General features: G+C 40.3%; 3 non-coding genes across 3 annotated transcripts; all 3 read right to left on the bottom strand.

Annotated features, from left to right (window-relative positions):
- Positions 1-2,534: 2,534 nt before the first annotated feature.
- Positions 2,535-2,608, bottom strand: trnat-agu (transfer RNA threonine (anticodon AGU)). The gene has a single exon. It is a non-coding gene; the product is annotated as a tRNA-Thr (tRNA).
- A 4,740-nt stretch (positions 2,609-7,348) lies between these two features.
- trnat-agu (transfer RNA threonine (anticodon AGU)) lies at positions 7,349-7,422 on the bottom strand. Its single transcript has one exon. It is a non-coding gene; the product is annotated as a tRNA-Thr (tRNA).
- An 8,240-nt stretch (positions 7,423-15,662) lies between these two features.
- Positions 15,663-15,736, bottom strand: trnat-agu (transfer RNA threonine (anticodon AGU)). The gene has a single exon. It is a non-coding gene; the product is annotated as a tRNA-Thr (tRNA).
- Positions 15,737-18,245: the final 2,509 nt, after the last annotated feature.

Below are 18,245 nucleotides of genomic sequence, written 5' to 3'. Positions count from 1 at the left end.
AAAACAAGTCCAGAAAAAGCCATTAAAGGTAAAACAGAGACTTGCTTGGGTAAATGAAATCAGACTTAACTCTAGCAGTTAAATATAAAAACACAGCAGCTCAGGAGAGCAGTATTATATATGTAGTGGATATGGGTAAATGAAACAGTATGTATGGATATGAATGAAAAGAAAAAAGTATATATGGTATTATAATAGTATATATAGTATAAGGTCATATATGAGGTGTACAACATTATTGACATCTCACCCAGAATGAAGCAGATCCAAGTCGTACAGTGAGATGTTTTTTATTCTGTTTTCCATTCATGTGTCCTCTGCCATTGTTGTAGAGAAATGTCCAATTAAAGAAACGAAACGAAGCGTCGATTGATGACAAACTGGAAAAATGGGATGAGCCTGGATGGAGGAAAAACTGGAAATATATATCCAGCTGCTGTTGTTAAATCGACCAGACAGTAATTATGCTATGAACTTTTTTTAAATGATTATTGACAATAAAAAAGAAAAGAAACGAAAGAAAAAAAAGCTAAATTTACCAGACTTTTACATAAAACTCAAACACAGGGAGACGGACTGATGTTGCGCTGGACAAACCTCCAAATACCAGCAAATAACCGAAAGAAACACGACCAACCTCAATGAGAACTGTTTCCACGACATCCTTAGTGAGAAGATACCAAGCTGAAGGTGAATAACTAACTGACTCGGTCCAGAGGAATATTTACAGATAAATATACTGCTGGTGACGTCACAAAGGATCAAAGGAGGCAAGAATTCCACCGTCATATCAACCTACGTCATATCAACCTACGTCATATATCAAATGTACTATTGCAACAGATATAATTAAGTCTTATTTTTGAAAATAACTAATAAATGCATTTTTGAAAAGTTCTTTTCTACTGGCACTCCAAGAAACAGATTACAAAGTTTCATTTTCGTTATTTTAAGTTGTCGTTTCGGACTACTTTAGTGAAAGCTGAACCCTGAAATAGCTCTTATATAGTGTTCACTTCTCTCAACCACATCCCGATGTCTGAGACGGAGAGTAAAACCGGTGTGTTCCAGAGTCAGTGGATCATTCACAAGTGGAGCTGGTGGATTGTAGCGGAGCTGAAACTCTGCAGCTGCCGTGTGTCGGTGTTTATGAGACACTTCACTCCCACATGTTCACCGGGGGTTGGTGTCACATTGTGAGTGTCTAAAATAAGAGGCTGTGAACGGGTGAATAGGAAAAAGACTAAATCGCTTTGCAGAGCCTATAAGTGGCTGAACTAAAGAAATAAACTATAGGAGCGCCATCCATTTACTTTAAGGAGTAACTCGTCGTCAAAGGACAGCATACGGATGTTTGTGTTGTTCAGTTATGATGAAACAAACACAAACGTGACAGTACACTCGGTAAGTGCGTATAGAAGACAGTTGTGAAGCCGCAGCTGCCGCTTACGACCATACCGCCATGAACCAGCAGAGGGCGCTGTTGCTACGTTTGGGAACATGTGCACATTCATCCTCGTTTGCAGCAAATCAGCTCCAGCTTCAGACGCGTAGCGTTCAAATGCTCTTTCATGGAGCCTTGGAACGTCATCAAAGAATGTGACGTCTTTGATGACGTCACGAAGAATAGTGGAAGAGGAAGCACACGTAATAGCACACATTAGAGTGAAGATGTATTTCTTTTCTTGTTATTATAAACACCAGAAACCCAGACACACACAGCTGTTTAAAAGCACAGCAGAAGTAGTGAAATTATTTTGCCACAGGACCATGAAAATATTATAACTGTAATGGCAATCTAACAACAAAAAGTTCCATGTGAGGGAATTTGAAGACATTTCCAACTCATGTTGGTTCCAAAAAAAGTGGTCCGACAGGGAGCTGATTCAACACTTTATTTTACATGTGCAAAGCTTCAAAAAACAACATCTACAATACCCGGGTGCTGAATGAGAGGTTAAAAAACAAGCTTGTGTATTATCAAAAACAACACATTAGGCTACTGGCGACAGAACAAACCATGCAGACACACACACTCCATGCACGGTTGAAAAACTGTGTGACTTCCCAGCTCCTAGTTCCCCTGCACCTGATCACCTGTGTGTGCATGTTTGATCCAGGCCTGGTTTACAACATGTTGAGTTACATGCACAGTCTCCCAAACCAAGTAGAGACCTTTTTAAGTGAGGTCAAACTTGGAAAGTAACTGACTGTCAGACACACCACGTAAAGAAATACACATTTGTTCTAGAAGAATTGGAGGAGTACCCCACCTTGTGGCACGAGTGAAGAACAGCAAAGCATTAAGGTGACTAAAAGGAGAAGAACCAGACATTACCTCCCTCTCAAGCAGTCCACATCTCTTAGAATAACTTTAAGACTGGAATGTGTCAATTAACTTTGGTTAAGAAACCTTCAATGTGCCTTTCCTTTTTTTAAGCTACATGTCATTTTTCAATTTCACCACCATGGTTGAACCATGAATGAATGAGACATCTATAATCTTTTTCTCATCCAAAGACAGATGAGTTTAGAGGCTCTGCTGGGATTTGAACCCAGGATCTCCTGTTTACTAGACAGGTGCTTTGACCAACTAAGCCACAGGGCCTCCACAACCTCTCACTTACCTCGTCTCAGACATCAAAACAGTGAGACCTTTAGAGGTGTGACATGCTGGAATGAGAAACAGAAGACATTGGTGGAACACACGTCCTAAAGGACAAGGATCTGACTTTGGATAAGAAGGTTGAGAGTTTTAGTCCCTCTGTGGTTAAAGAGACTTGAGACAGTAAGTTCTAGTGTCCTACCTCACACTCACTCTTTACAGGTCACTTCAGTTTACCGTCTTATACCTGCTACACATATTTACGTCCTGGAAGGTCATGTTAGTCAATAATGGGACTAAGATCAGGGTTTGGGTTTGGTTTTTTTTTTTACATTATTTTTTTTTCATTATTTATTTTTTATGTATTTTTTCCTTTCTTAAATCATTCATTCAGGATTCCCTCCATCATCTGTTGACCTTCAGCGTCTGCGTCGGACAACTCTCCTGCGTCTGCGGGCGACGCGGGTCCTACGGACTCTCCGGCGCCTGCGGACGGGGCGAGAGCTCTGTCTGCGTCTGCGTGGCATTGTCAAAAGATGTGATGAGAACTAGTAAGAAGGAGTTCTATTTATAAACTCTGTTACAAGCTTGTTGATGGAATGGAATGTTCATGGAATTGATGACATCATATCTTCTTCAATGGAATTAATGACATCATAACTTGATGACATCATATCTTCTTCAATGGAATTAATGACATCATAACTTGATGACATCATATCTTCTTCAATGGAATTAATGACATCATAACTTGATGACATCATATCTTCTTCAATGGAATTAATGACCATATTATTTGGGGTTTTTGGTTTAGTTTTTACTTCATAACAGTGATGATGTCATAGAAAAAAAAGAAAGCAGACTTTTAATGACTTTAAATTACAAAATAGTGAATAAGAGAATGATGACTGTAATAAAACACATCGTACAGGGTTTTTAGCTGTGATTTCACCTGATAAGTCTGGAAACCGCCGCAGACAACAGTGATGTCACAGTCATGTATTGATCATTGATGTGTACAGTCATCTGACAATGATGGCACGATGAAAACGTCCAATCATGTGCTAACAGTGGAATGATGATCTTCAGCAGTTTCTATTCTGGCTCAGAGGCCAGGGCTTTATGCTCTTATACACTTTCTGAACCCACGCTGACATTTGTGGAAATGCCTGTAAAACCCTTCGTGAAGCTTCCTTAAAACAAGTCCAGAAAAAGCCATTAAAGGTAAAACAGAGACTTGCTTGGGTAAATGAAATCAGACTTAACTCTAGCAGTTAAATATAAAAACACAGCAGCTCAGGAGAGCAGTATTATATATGTAGTGGATATGGGTAAATGAAACAGTATGTATGGATATGAATTAAAAGAAAAAAGTATATATGGTATTATAATAGTATATATAGTATAAGGTCATATATGAGGTGTACAACATTATTGACATCTCACCCAGAATGAAGCAGATCCAAGTCGTACAGTGAGATGTTTTTTATTCTGTTTTACATTCATGTGTCCTCTGCCATTGTTGTAGGTTTTTAAAAATGATTATTGAAAATAACTGCAACAAAAAACAAACATAGTTATTAAAAATAAAAACAATGTACAGTATCCAGGGAGAAATTTCCAATTAAAGAAACGAAACGAAGCGTCGATTGATGAAAAACTGGAAAAATATCCAGCCGCTGTTGTTAAATCGACCAGTTACAATAATTATGCTATGTACTTTTTTAAATGATTATTGACAATAAAGAAGAAAAGAAACGAAAGAAAAAAAAGCTAAATTTACCAGACTTTTACAAAAAACTCAAAAACTCTAAAACTCAAATCAAGAAGATACCAAGCTGAAGGTGAATAACTAACTGACTCGGTCCAGAGGAATATTTACAGATAAATATACTGCTGGTGACGTCATAAAGGATCAAAGGAGGCAAGAATTCCACCGCCATATCAACCTACGTCATATCAACCTACGTCATATATCAAATGTACTATTGCAACAGATATAATGAAGTCTTATTTTTGAAAATAACTAATAAATGCATTTTTGAAAAAGTGTTTTTCTACTGACACTCCAAGAAACAGATTACAGAGTTTCATTTTCGTTATTTTAAGTTGTCGTTTCAACTACTTTAGTGAAAGCTGAACCCTGAAACAGCTCTTATAAAGTGTTCACTTCTCTCAACCACATCCCGATGTCTGAGACGGAGAGTAAAACCGGTGTGTTCCAGAGTCAGTGGATCATTCACAAGTGGAGCTGGTGGATTGTAGCGGAGCTGAAACTCTGCAGCTGCCGTGTGTCGGTGTTTATGAGACACTTCACTCCCACATGTTCACCGGGGGTTGGTGTCACATTGTGAGTGTCTAAAATAAGAGGCTGTGAACGGGTGAATAGGAAAAAGACTAAATGGCTTTGCAGAGCCTATAAGTGGCTGAACTAAAGAAATAAACTATAGGAGCGCCATCCATTTACTTTAAGGAGTAACTCGGTCGTCAAAGGACAGCATACGGATGTTTGTGTTGTTCAGTTATGATGAAACAAACACAAACGTGACAGTACACTCGGTAAGTGCGTATAGAAGACAGTTGTGAAGCCGCAGCTGCCGCTTACGACCATACCGCCATGAACCAGCAGAGGGCGCTGTTGCTACGTTTGGGAACATGTGCACATTCATCCTCGTTTGCAGCAAATCAGCTCCAGCTTCAGACGCGTAGCGTTCAAATGCTCTTTCATGGAGCCTTGGAACGTCATCAAAAACATGTGACGTCTTTGATGACGTCACGAAGAATAGTGGAAGAGGAAGCACACGTAATAGCACACATTAGAGTGAAGATGTATTTCTTTTCTTGTTATTATAAACACCAGAAAACCAGACACACAGCTGTTTAAAAGCACAGCAGAAGTAGTGAAATTATTTTGCCACAGGACCATGAAAATATTATAACTGTAATGGCAATCTAACAACAAAAAGTTCCATGTGAGGGAATTTGAAGACATTTCCAACTCATGCTGGTTCCAAAAAAAGTGGTCCGACAGGGAGCTGATTCAACACTTTATTTTACATGTGCAAAGCTTCAAAAAACAACACCTACAATACCCGGGTGCTGAATGAGAGGTTAAAAAACAAGCTTGTGTATTATCAAAAACAACACATTAGGCTACTGGCCACAGAACAAACCATGCGGACACACACACTCCATGCACGGTTGAAAAACTGTGTGACTTCCCAGCTCCTAGTTCCCCTGCACCTGATGATCACCTGTGTGTGCATGTTTGATCCAGGCCTGGTTTACAACATGTTGAGTTACATGCACAGTCTCCCAAACCAAGTAGAGACCTTTTTAAGTGAGGTCAAACTTGGAAAATAACTGACTGTCAGACACACCACGTAAAGAAATACACATTTGTTCTAGAAGAATTGGAGGAGTACCCCGCCTTGTGGCACGAGTGAAGAACAGCAAAGCATTAAAGTGACTAAAAGGAGAACCAGACATTACCTCCCTCTCAAGCAGTCCACATCTCTTAGAAGAAGTTTAAGACTGGAATGTGTGAATTAACTTTGGTTAAGAAACATTCAATGTGCTTTTCATAAAGGGGACCTATTATGAAAAACATGTTTTTTCTTGTTTTAACATATATAAAGTGTTCTCCCCTCACCCTGCCAGCACAGGGGAGACAAAATACCATGAATTTCTGCAGGGTCTCTGACCCCCGCCGGACAGAATCCCCCAGTGTCACGTGGTTTTTTTTGAGCCGATGAGAATCTGCTCCCGTCGTTACGTAACGACGGGAGCAGATTTCCATAGGTTCAGCCTCCGCTGCTGAAACCACGCCCACAACCAGCTCTCTCCGCTGCTGGAGCGGTCTTTCCTTCAGCCAGTCGGACGCGGCGCCGCGGCGGAGCGGATCCGGGTTAAATCATCCAGGTTCCCGGGTGGTTTGGGAGCTGGGTCCTCGGGGGTCTGTCCCAGGCTGGACCAGCTTCACCCTCCGAGATTTTCAGGCAAATCTGTCGGTTTGATCACCGGTAACGGAGATCACAGGATGCGCCCCGGAGCCGATCCGTGCGCCCGCCGTGCGGTTGCGGCGCTCGTCGCGCAGAATCCGCCGGGCAGATCCTGCTGAAATTCCGCTGGTCGGTCCCCGGGAGTCCCTGCTACCAGTCCAGGCCGGTTCCTGCGGTCCCGGCCGGTCGGAACCGGTCAGATTTAAAGCCGCGGTGATGCGCGCTGCTCCAGCCGGGCGCCCGGCGTGGCCAGCGAGGCCAGCGTTCAGAATCCGCTGTGCAGATCCGGCTTAAATAGTGCATAAATGTTATTTATATACAACTCATATTTAATTTTTTTAACAATAAAGTTTCCATTTGTGAAAATTCAGTGTTGTGATAATTTACAGGCTCGGGCTGCTCTGGCGGAGCAGGTTTATTCTCCTCCCCTGCTACACGTCATTCAGGGAGCCAATCAGCACAGAGCCTCATTATCATACCCCCCCCTTCCCTAAAAATGAGGCGCAGAAAAAGAGGTTAGAAGCGGTAAAACTAGTGACAGGGCCCACAGGCTGGATTTATGATTTATGTAGAAAAAACAAGCTTTAGATTGTTTTTAAGACATTCAAGGCCTGTTTAAAATATACATTAAATGCCATAATAGGTCACCTACATGTCATTTTTTCATTTCACCACCATGGTTGAACCATGAATGAATGAGACATCTATAATCTTTTTCTCATCCAAAGACAGATGAGTTTAGAGGCTCTGCTGGGATTTGAACCCAGGATCTCCTGTTTACTAGACAGGTGCTTTGACCAACTAAGCCACAGGGCCTCCACAACCTCTCACTTACCTCGTCTCAGACATCAAAACAGTAAGACCTTTAGAGGTGTGACATGCTGGAATGAGAAACAGAAGACATTGGTGGAACACACGTCCTAAAGGACAAGGATTTGACTTTGGATAAGAAGGTTGAGAGTTTTAGTCCCTCTGTGGTTAAAGAGACTTGAGACAGTAAGTTCTAGTGTCCTATCTCACATTCACTCTTTACAGGTCACTTCAGTTTACCGTCTTATACCTGCTACACATATTTACGTACTGGAAGGTCATGTTAGTCAATAATGGGACTAAGATCAGGGTTTGTTTTTTGTTTTTTTTACGTTATCTTTTTTTCATTATTTATTTTTATGTATTTTTTCCTTTTTTAGATCATTCATTCAGGATTCCCTCCATCATCTGTTGACCTTCAGCGTCTGCGTCGGACAACTCTCCTGCGTCTGCGGACGGGGCGAGAGCTCTGTCTGCGTCTGCGTGGCATTGTCAAAAGATGTGATGAGAACTAGTAAGAAGGAGTTCTATTTATAAACTCTGTTACAAGCTTGTTGATGGAATGGAATGTTCATGGAATTGATGACATCATATCTTCTTCAATGGAATTAATGACATCATAACTTGATGACATCATATCTTCTTCAATGGAATTAATGACCATATTATTTGGGGTTTTTTGGTTTAGTTTTTACTTCATATCAGTGATGATGTCATAGAAAAAAAGAAAGCAGACTTTTAATGACTTTAAATTACAAAATAGTGAATAAGAGAATGATGACTGTAATAAAACACATCTTACAGGGTTTTTAGCTGTGATTTCACCTGATAAGTCTGGAAACCGCCGCAGACAACAGTGATGTCACAGTCATGTATTGATCATTGATGTGTACAGTCATCTGACAATGATGGCAGGATGAAAACGTCCAATCATGAGAAACAAAAATTAAATTAAGTCCAATCATGAGAAACAAAAATTAAGTGGTGTTTCTATGGAGCTAGAACAGTCTCATAATTCACAAATGCACAGGACAAGTTTTACAAATGCACAGACCGATTTGCAAATACACACACCGTTTCACACGTGCACAGGACAATTCACACGTGCGTAGGACAAGATATACAAATGTATTTTTGATGCACACACAAATATAACCTGATTTACAAATGTTTTTTTGTCTGTGAGTTGCGCTGGATTTGTGTGTGAGTTTTGAGACTCCCTTGACGTCATACCTGCCAACATTGGGCTGTGAAAAAGAGGGAGATTTTCTGGGGTAGCGGTTGGAATGCTCCACTCACAACATCCCGCCCTGATATAAAAAAAGACGACTTTAAATGAACTTTAAATGCATAGCTACAATGAAATGTGCTAAAATGTACCTCCCAAAATAACTCTAAAGCCTTCTTGGAGCCAAATTTCTTGAAATTTTTTTAGCATAATGCATTTAAATGCATCAATCTGGTGCACTTTGAAAAGCTAGAATAACAATTTAATAGGGGTAATCTGATCAGAATGTTTGGGGCTGATCACTGGGATGAGTGAAGTTTCTGCAGTTTTTTAGTGTGAGGTAGACGACGATGTACGTGTGAGAGAATCATCCTGGCAACACGCCTACTTCTATTTTACCATCTCATGTCATCATATGGCATCATTAGCTATAACAATTAAACACACAGCAGTTTATAAAAGCCTATATCATTATACTGTACTCAATTATGACTAGAAAGATATCAACTTTAGAAAGTCTTATTTGTTGTTGCCACAAAGACTTATGTATGCTTTGCTTCACTGAACACAATGCAAGCCATATTCATTGTACAAAATGTACAGTATAACAAAGTCACAACGTATTCTTAAATTAAAACAACACACACACACACACACACACACACACACACACACACACACACACACACACACACACACACACACACACACACACACACACACACACACACACACACCTACTATCACGGACTATTTTCATGTCAATATTATCAGCAACCTTGTTTGAGGTGATTAACAGACACGCTCACAGTAACGTTACTAGTAGTTGTGAGTTGTAGAGGACTGGGATGTTTATTACAATTTCGGGAGAGTCTGCTGCCTTAACTTACCTTGGAAACATACATATGCTCTGCGGAGCTTCTCTAACCGGCAAAACTTAATTCTCCGCTCCTCTGTTTGTTCTCACAGAGCATGCACAGCCTTCACCGCTGATTGGCTGTTTCCCGTGCCTGTCTCTGTGTGTAACCAATCAGACGGAGCTGTGGGCGGGACATGCTGGACACATGCAGTGACTGCAGGCAGAGAGACGCAGCTGCATCAGCCCCAAATTAACGCAGTTTTAAATTGTACAAACACAATATTGGTATCGTTGGAAAGGGAAAAATGTGCTCTAATTTTGGGGGGGCTGATTTCACTTTAAAATCGGGAGATAAGCGGGAGAAATTACAAATCGGGAGCAGGGCGGGAGAAATGGTTGAAAATCGGGAGACTCCCGCATAAAATGGGAGTGTTGGCAGGTATGACTTGACGTGACTCGATCCACAAATAGGTTTTTTTTAACACGGAAGGATCTGCAACCAATCAGATTAAAGGGGCGGATACACCTGCTGTTTGAACTGCGTTCGCTTAGAAAAGTGATTAATATTTCGAGTTGGTGGAGTAAAGATAAATAAACAGCAACAGGAGATAAAAGATAAATAAACAGGATGGAGAGGAGATCACTGTTCTGATTTTCATGTGATCTAAAGAAAACAGCGCGATCTGAGATGGTTTGTGGGGCCGTTCAACCAGAGCCGTCAGGACAGCTCTTAGTCCTGCCGATGCAGCAACTGATGAGAAACAGCGGAGATTTTCATATATTTGCTCCGTTTGGTTTCACGACGTGTTTGATGGGATTGTCCCGCTGATTCAGCTCAGAACCAGACAGACCAGCAGAGAGCTGCTGCGCTGCCTGACGGGGACGAGCTGCAGCGGCCAGGTGGAGCAGCAGCTCATGTCAGGAGATTAATTTACCGAAATATCTGGAGTAAAGTCGGTATCAGTCGACTGATAACCGAAGAACCTCTGTATCCAGCTCAGATGTTTGATGATCGGTGGACTAAACCCCGACCAGCATCATCACGGCTGCATCTTCCCATGAGCATGACTCTATCTGCACCGGGAATGTGTTGATCTGCCACCGCTGTTTTGACACATATTTGTCTCTGTGTGGTGGCGATGTCACCTCATGAATGTGAGGATAACAGCTGCTTGTTTCTGACCTCCACGTCTGGTCACTGTGGTCAGCTGGTGTCTGACTGGGACCAGCGCCACTCGCGGCCAGAGCCAGAACGACCTGCAGCAATATTCGCCCCTGTCAACAGGCTCGTTCTCCTGAAAGACACCTGTAGTTCAAATACAGAAATAGCTCCGCTGTTTCGCATCATCAGTTGCTGCATCGGCAGGACTAAGAGCTCTCCTGACAGCTCTGGTTGATCAGCCCGACAAACCATCTCCGATCGCGTTGTTTTATCTACCGGGATCACAAGAAAATAAGAACAGTGATCTCCTCTCCATCCTGTTTATTTATCTTTTATCTCCTGTTGATATTTATTTATCTTTTACTCCACCAACTCGAAATATTAATCACTTTTCTAAGTGAACGCAGTTCAAACAGCAGGTGTATCCGCCCCTTTAATCTGATTGGTTTAGAGTAAATCATGTGTTATCCACTGCTCTGGGTCCCCCACGTGGGATGCGCTCTTATGATTGGCTGAAACAAAGGAAGACATCTGATTGGTTGCAGATCCTTCCGTGTTAAAAAAAACCCACATTTGTGGATCGAGTCACGTCAAGGGAGTCTCAAAAGTCACACACAAATCCAGCGCAGCTCACAGACAAAAAAACATTTGTAAATCAGGTTATATTTGTGTGTGCATCAAAAATACATTTGTATATCTTGTCCTACGCACGTGTGAATCGTTCTGTGCATTTGTAAATCTTGTTCTGTGCACGTGTGAAACGGTGTGTGTATTTGCAAATCGGTCTGTGCATTTGTAAAACTTGTCCTGTGCATTTGTGAATTATGAGACTGTTCTAGCTCCATATGTTTCAGACATCCTTTAAAACCTTGTACTTTGCTAAATGGGAATGTGTATTCCATAGTTTGACACCCCTGTACCGTACTGCATATTTACCCCTGGTTGTAACACATGTTGGAGGATGCAGATCTAACGCTCGACAGGTTGCATAAGTATGGACCTGAGAGTTTGTAGTGAAATAGTCTTTGAGGTGAGCAGGAATGCTTTCCTCCTTTAAGACCTTATAAATAAAAACACATGTCTGATAAATATTTATGTTATAAATGTTGAGAATATAAAGTTTTTATGTTATAAATGTTGAGAATATAAAGTTTCTGAAACAGTATGTATGGATATGAATTAAAAGAAAAAAGTATATATGGTATTATAATAGTATATATAGTATAAGGTCATATATGAGGTGTACAACATTATTGACATCTCACCCAGAATGAAGCAGATCCAAGTCGTACAGTGAGATGTTTTTGATTCTGTTTTCCATTCATGTGTCCTCTGCCATTGTTGTAGGTTTTTAAAATGATTATTGAAAATAACTGCAACAAAAAACAAACATAGTTATTCAAAATAAAAACATTAATGTACAGTATCCAGGGAGAAATGTCCAATAAATGAAACGAAACGAAGCGTCGATGGAGGAAAAACTGGAAAAATATATCCAGCCGCTGTTGTTAAATCGACCAGTTACAGTAATTATGCTATGAACTTTTTTAAATGATTATTGACAATAAAGAAGAAAAGAAACGAAAGAAAAACAAGCTAAATTTACCGGACTTTTACATAAAACTCAAACACAGGGAGACGGACTGATGTCGCGCTGGACAAACCACCAAATAACCAAAAGAAACACGACCAACCTCAATGAGAACTGTGAACGGCATCATCTCTCCACGATCCCTGTGAGCTTTGACTCATGGTTTGTTCAGTTTCCACGACGTCCTTAGTGAGAAGATACCAAGCTGAAGGTGAATAACTAACTGACTCGGTCCAGAGGAATATTTACAGATAAATATACTGCTGGTGACGTCACAAAGGATCAAAGGAGGAGAGAATTCCACCGCCATATCAACCTACGTCATATCAACCTACGTCATATCAAGCCTACATCATATATCAAATGTACTATTGCAACAGATATAATGAAGTCTTATTTTTGAAAATAACTAATAAATGCATTTTTGAAAAAGTGTTTTTCTACTGACACTCCAAGAAACAGATTACAAAGTTTAATTTCCGTTATTTTAAGTTGTCGTTTCGGACTAAAAAACCGGTGTGTTCCAGAGTCAGTGGATCATTCACAAGTGGAGCTGGTGGATTGTAGCGGAGCTGAAACTCTGCAGCTGCCGTGTGTCGGTGTTTATGAGACACTTCACTCCCACATGTTCACCGGGGGTTGGTGTCACATTGTGAGTGTCTGAAATAAGAGGCTGTGAACGGGTGAATAGGAAAAAGACTAAATCGCTTTGCAGAGCCTATAAGTGGCTGAACTAAAGAAATAAACTATAGGAGCGCCATCCATTTATTTTAAGGAGTAACTCGGTCGTCAAAGGACAGCATACGGATGTTTGTGTTGTTCAGTTATGATGAAACAAACACAAACGTGACAGTACACTCGGTAAGTGCGTATAGAAGACAGTTGTGAAGCCGCAGCTGCCGCTTACGACCATACCGCCATGAACCAGCAGAGGGCGCTGTTGCTACGTTTGGGAACATGTGCACATTCATCCTCGTTTGCAGCAAATCAGCTCCAGCTTCAGACGCGTAGCGTTCAAATGCTCTTTCATGGAGCCTTGGAACGTCATCAAAGACACGTGACGTCTTTGATGACGTCACGAAGAAAAGTGGAAGAGGAAGCACACGTAATAGCACACATTAGAGTGAAGATGTATTTCTTTTCTTGTTATTATAAACAATACCAGAAAACCAGACACACACAGCTGTTTAAAAGCACAGTAGAAGTAGTGAAATTATTTTGCCACAGGACCATGAAAATATTATAACTGTAATGGCAATCTAACAACAAAAAGTTCCATGTGAGGGAATTTGAAGACATTTCCAACTCATGCTGGTTCCAAAAAAACAACACAACACTTTATTTTACATGTGCAAAGCTTCAAAAAACAACACCTACAATACCCGGGTGCTGAATGAGAGGTTAAAAAACAAGCTCGTGTATTATCAAAAACAACACATTATGCATTGAGTTGATGTGAAGATGTCTTCCAGCTCAGGATGAAACATTTTACCAAGCATTCTTATGAGTTATTCCCACTGATTTTAAGACTCTAATACCAATCCAATAAAACATGATCTTGCTATCTAATCATTATATTTTAGCACACAGAAGTTGTTGTGGATGACACTGTATTTAAAGTTTAGTCATGACCAAAAAAACCAAACGCCAGCTTTTCTTCTTGTACGAATGAGTTCCAATTGCTTTCAGTGATATTGATTTAACACATGCATTGGTCTCTATAGCTGTGTTCACACTGCCAGCCAAATATGCAATAACTAGCATACTGCTTGTTGAGCTGCATGTAATTCTACTGAGTGCAAAAGATGATGCATACTGTCTGACTCTGTTACAAGATCTGCCCTGGTGCTCTCAGATGTCTGCCGTCTTCATTGCATCCCGGTCTGAAGGAGGAAGCTTGAAACTGTGAAATCTGACTGGATCACTGACTGGACTGTCGTTGGCACAACAGCTGATGATGTGCAACAAAAGCTTTATTCAACTGGACTCAGTGTCAGTGAGAGTCTTCCTGGAGCACAGGTGGCTTTGTTGGAGTAAAAGGCATCAGGCACACCTGCTGGATTTAAAAAACAATAAGGAAGAATTGCAAAAGGTTTAATTTGTAGAATCGGTATAGAACGTTGTGCGTGAGAGTTGAATGCAAGCGATTGATTTGTTGATGACAATACTGTAAAAGCGTTTATTTGTTGGAGTTGAAGTGCCCTAAGCGCGTGCAAAAAGCTGTAGGATCTGAGTGGTCACTGTTACCACATAAGAACTGTAAGTTTGACTTTGTGCAGATTGCTGTCCCTGACATAAATAAACTATTACCATCTCTGCCAATTGAAAAACCTGCTGGAACAGACAAGCTAGATGGTAAACTGCTACGACTTGCTGCAGCTTACAAATCAACTCCGATTTGTCACATCTTTAATAGATGTTTTACTAACGGGGTTTGCCCAAGGATTTGGAAAGAGGCTAAGATAATTCCAATACCAAAGGACAATAAATCTAACTTCACAGATGCTAACAGTCGTCCAATAAGCATACTTCCTGTCTTAAGCAAATTATTAGAAAAGATAGTTTTTAATCCAATCCAAAATTATTTTATCATAAATAATCTGATCACAAGTTCACAGCATGAATACAGAGAGTGTCATTCAACCACCACAGCTCTAGCCCAGCTAACTGATTAGTACTGAAAGTACTTGATGGAACATCCATCCATTATCTATATCTGCTACATTCTTCTCAGGGTCACGGGGGTCTGCTGGAGCCTATCCCAGCTAATATTCAGGTGAGAGACAGACCCCTGGACAGGTCAAAACACAATATTTATAATCTGAAACTTTCAACGATAACCAGAGTTTTAGTGGTGAACAGTTTGGTCAGTATGGGGACTGACCCCATGACCTTGGTGTTATTAGCACCAGAATCTGACGTTCTGAGCTAACCGGCCTTCGTGGTGAGTGTTTCTTTTTCGTATGTACGTACGTATGTGCATGTTTGATCCAGGCCTGGTTTACAACATGTTGAGTTACATGCACAGTCTCCCAAACCAAGTACAGACCTTTTTAAGTGAGGTCAAACTTGGAAAGTAACTGACTGTCAGACACACCACGTAAAGAAATACACATTTGGTCAAGAAGAATTGGAGGAGTACCCCACCTTGTGGCACGAGTGAAGAACAGCAAAGCATTAAAGTGACTAATAGAAGAACCAGACATTACCTCCCTCTCAAGCAGTCCACATCTCTTAGAAGAACTTTAAGACTGGAATGTGTGAATTAACTTTGGTTAAGAAACATTCAATGTGCCTTTCTTTTTTTTTTGTCATTTTGTCATTTTTCCATTTCACCACCATGGTTGAACCATGAATGAATGAGACATGTATAATCTTTTTCTCATCCAAAGACAGATGAGTTTAGAGGCTCTGCTGGGATTTGAACCCAGGATCTCCTGTTTACTAGACAGGTGCTTTGACCAACTAAGCCACAGGGCCTCCACAACCTCTCACTTACCTCGTCTCAGACATCAAAACAGTGAGACCTTTAGAGGTGTGACATGCTGGAATGAGAAACAGAAGACATTGGTGGACCACACGTCCTAAAGGACAAGGATCTGACTTTGGATAAGAAGGTTGAGAGTTTTAGTCCCTCTGTGGTTAAAGAGACTTGAGACAGTAAGTTCTAGTGTCCTACCTCACATTCACTCTTTACAGGTCACTTCAGTTTAGCTACCGTCTTACACCTGCTGCACATATTTACGTACTGGAAGGTCATGTTAGTCAATAATGGGACTAAGATCAGGGTTTGGGTTTGTTTTTTTTTACATTTTTTTTTTTCATTATTTATTTTAATGTATTTTTTCCTTTTTTAGATCATTCATTCAGGATTCCCTCCATCATCTGTTGACCTTCAGCGTCTGCGTCGGACAACTCTCCTGCGTCTGCGGGCGACGCGGGTCCTACGGACTCTCCGGCGCCTGCGGACGGGGCGAGAGCTCTGTCTGCGTCTGCGTGGCATTGTCAAAAGATGTGATGAGAACTAGTAAGAAGGAGTTCTATTTATAAACTCTGTTACAAGCTTGTTGATGGAATGGAATGGTTCATGGAATTGATGACATCATATCTTCTTCAATGGAATTAATGAAATCATAACTTGATGACATCATATATTCTTCAATGGAATTAATGACATCATAACTTGATGACATCATATCTTCTTCAATGGAATTAATGACATCATAACTTGATGACATCATATCTTCTTCAATGGAATTGATGACCATATTATTTGGGGTTTTTTGGTTTAGTTTTTACTTCATAACAGTGATGATGTCATAGAAAAAAAAAGAAAGCAGACTTTTAATTACATTAAATTACAAAATAGTGAACAAGAGAATGATGACTGTAATAAAACACATCTTACAGGGTTTTTAGCTGTGATTTCACCTGATAAGTCTGGAAACCGCCGCAGACAACAGTGATGTCACAGTCATGTATTGATCATTGATGTGTACAGTCATCTGACAATGATGGCAGGATGAAAACGTCCAATCATGTGCTAACAGTGGAATGATGATCTTCAGCAGTTTCTATTCTGGCTCAGAGGCCAGGGCTTTATGCTCTTATACACTTTCTGAACCCACGCTGACATTTGTGGAAATGCCTGTAAAACCCTTGTGAAGCTTCCTTAAAACAAGTCCAGAAAAAGCCATTAAAGGTAAAACAGAGACTTGCTTGGGTAAATGAAATCAGACTTAACTCTAGCAGTTAAATATAAAAACACAGCAGCTCAGGAGAGCAGTATTATATATGTAGTGGATATGGGTAAATGAAACAGTATGTATGGATATGAATGAAAAGAAAAAAGTATATATGGTATTATAATAGTATATATAGTATAAGGTCATATATGAGGTGTACAACATTATTGACATCTCACCCAGAATGAAGCAGATCCAAGTCGTACAGTGAGATGTTTTTTATTCTGTTTTCCATTCATGTGTCCTCTGCCATTGTTGTAGGTTTTTAAAAATGATTATTGAAAATAACTGCAACAAAAAACAAACATAGTTATTACAAATAAAAACATTAATGTACAGTATCCACGGAGAAATTTCCAATTAAAGAAACGAAACGAAGCGTCGATTGATGAAAAACTGGAAAAATATATCCAGCTGCTGTTGTTAAATCGACCAGTTACAGTAATTATGCTATGTACTTTTTTAAATGATTATTGACAATAAAGAAGAAAAGAAACGAAAGAAAAAAAGCTAAATTGACAGAACTTTTACATAAAACTCAAACACAGGGAGACGGACTGATGTCGCGCTGGACAAACCACCAAATACCAGCAAATAACCAAAAGAAACACGACCAACCTCAATGAGAACTGTTTCCACGACATCCTTAGTGAGAAGATACCAAGCTGAAGGTGAATAACTAACTGACTCGGTCCAGAGGAATATTTACAGATAAATATACTGCTGGTGACGTCATAAAGGATCAAAGGAGGAGAGAATTCCACCGTCATATCAACCTACGTCATATCAAGTCTACGTCATATATCAATGTACTATTGCAACAGATATAATGAAGTCTTATTTTTGAAAATAACTAATAAATGCATTTTTGAAAAAGTGTTTTTCTACTGACACTCCAAGAAACAGATTACAAAGTTTAATTTCCGTTATTTTAAGTTGTCGTTTCGGACTACTTTAGTGAAAGCTGAACCCTGAAATAGCTCTTATATAGTGTTCACTTCTCTCAACCACATCCCCGATGTCTGAGACGGAGAGTAACCGGTGTGTTCCAGAGTCAGTGGATCATTCACAAGTGGAGCTGGTGGATTGTAGCGGAGCTGAAACTCTGCAGCTGCCGTGTGTCGGTGTTTATGAGACACTTCACTCCCACATGTTCACCGGGGGTTGCTGTCACATTGTGAGTGTCTGAAATAAGAGGCTGAACGGGTGAATAGGAAAAAGACTAAATCGCTTTGCAGAGCCTA

This window comes from Cololabis saira, chromosome 1 (genome assembly GCF_033807715.1).
Source record: "Cololabis saira isolate AMF1-May2022 chromosome 1, fColSai1.1, whole genome shotgun sequence".
Lineage (NCBI taxonomy): Eukaryota > Metazoa > Chordata > Actinopteri > Beloniformes > Belonidae > Cololabis > Cololabis saira.
This window is presented reverse-complemented; position numbering and strand designations above follow the sequence as displayed.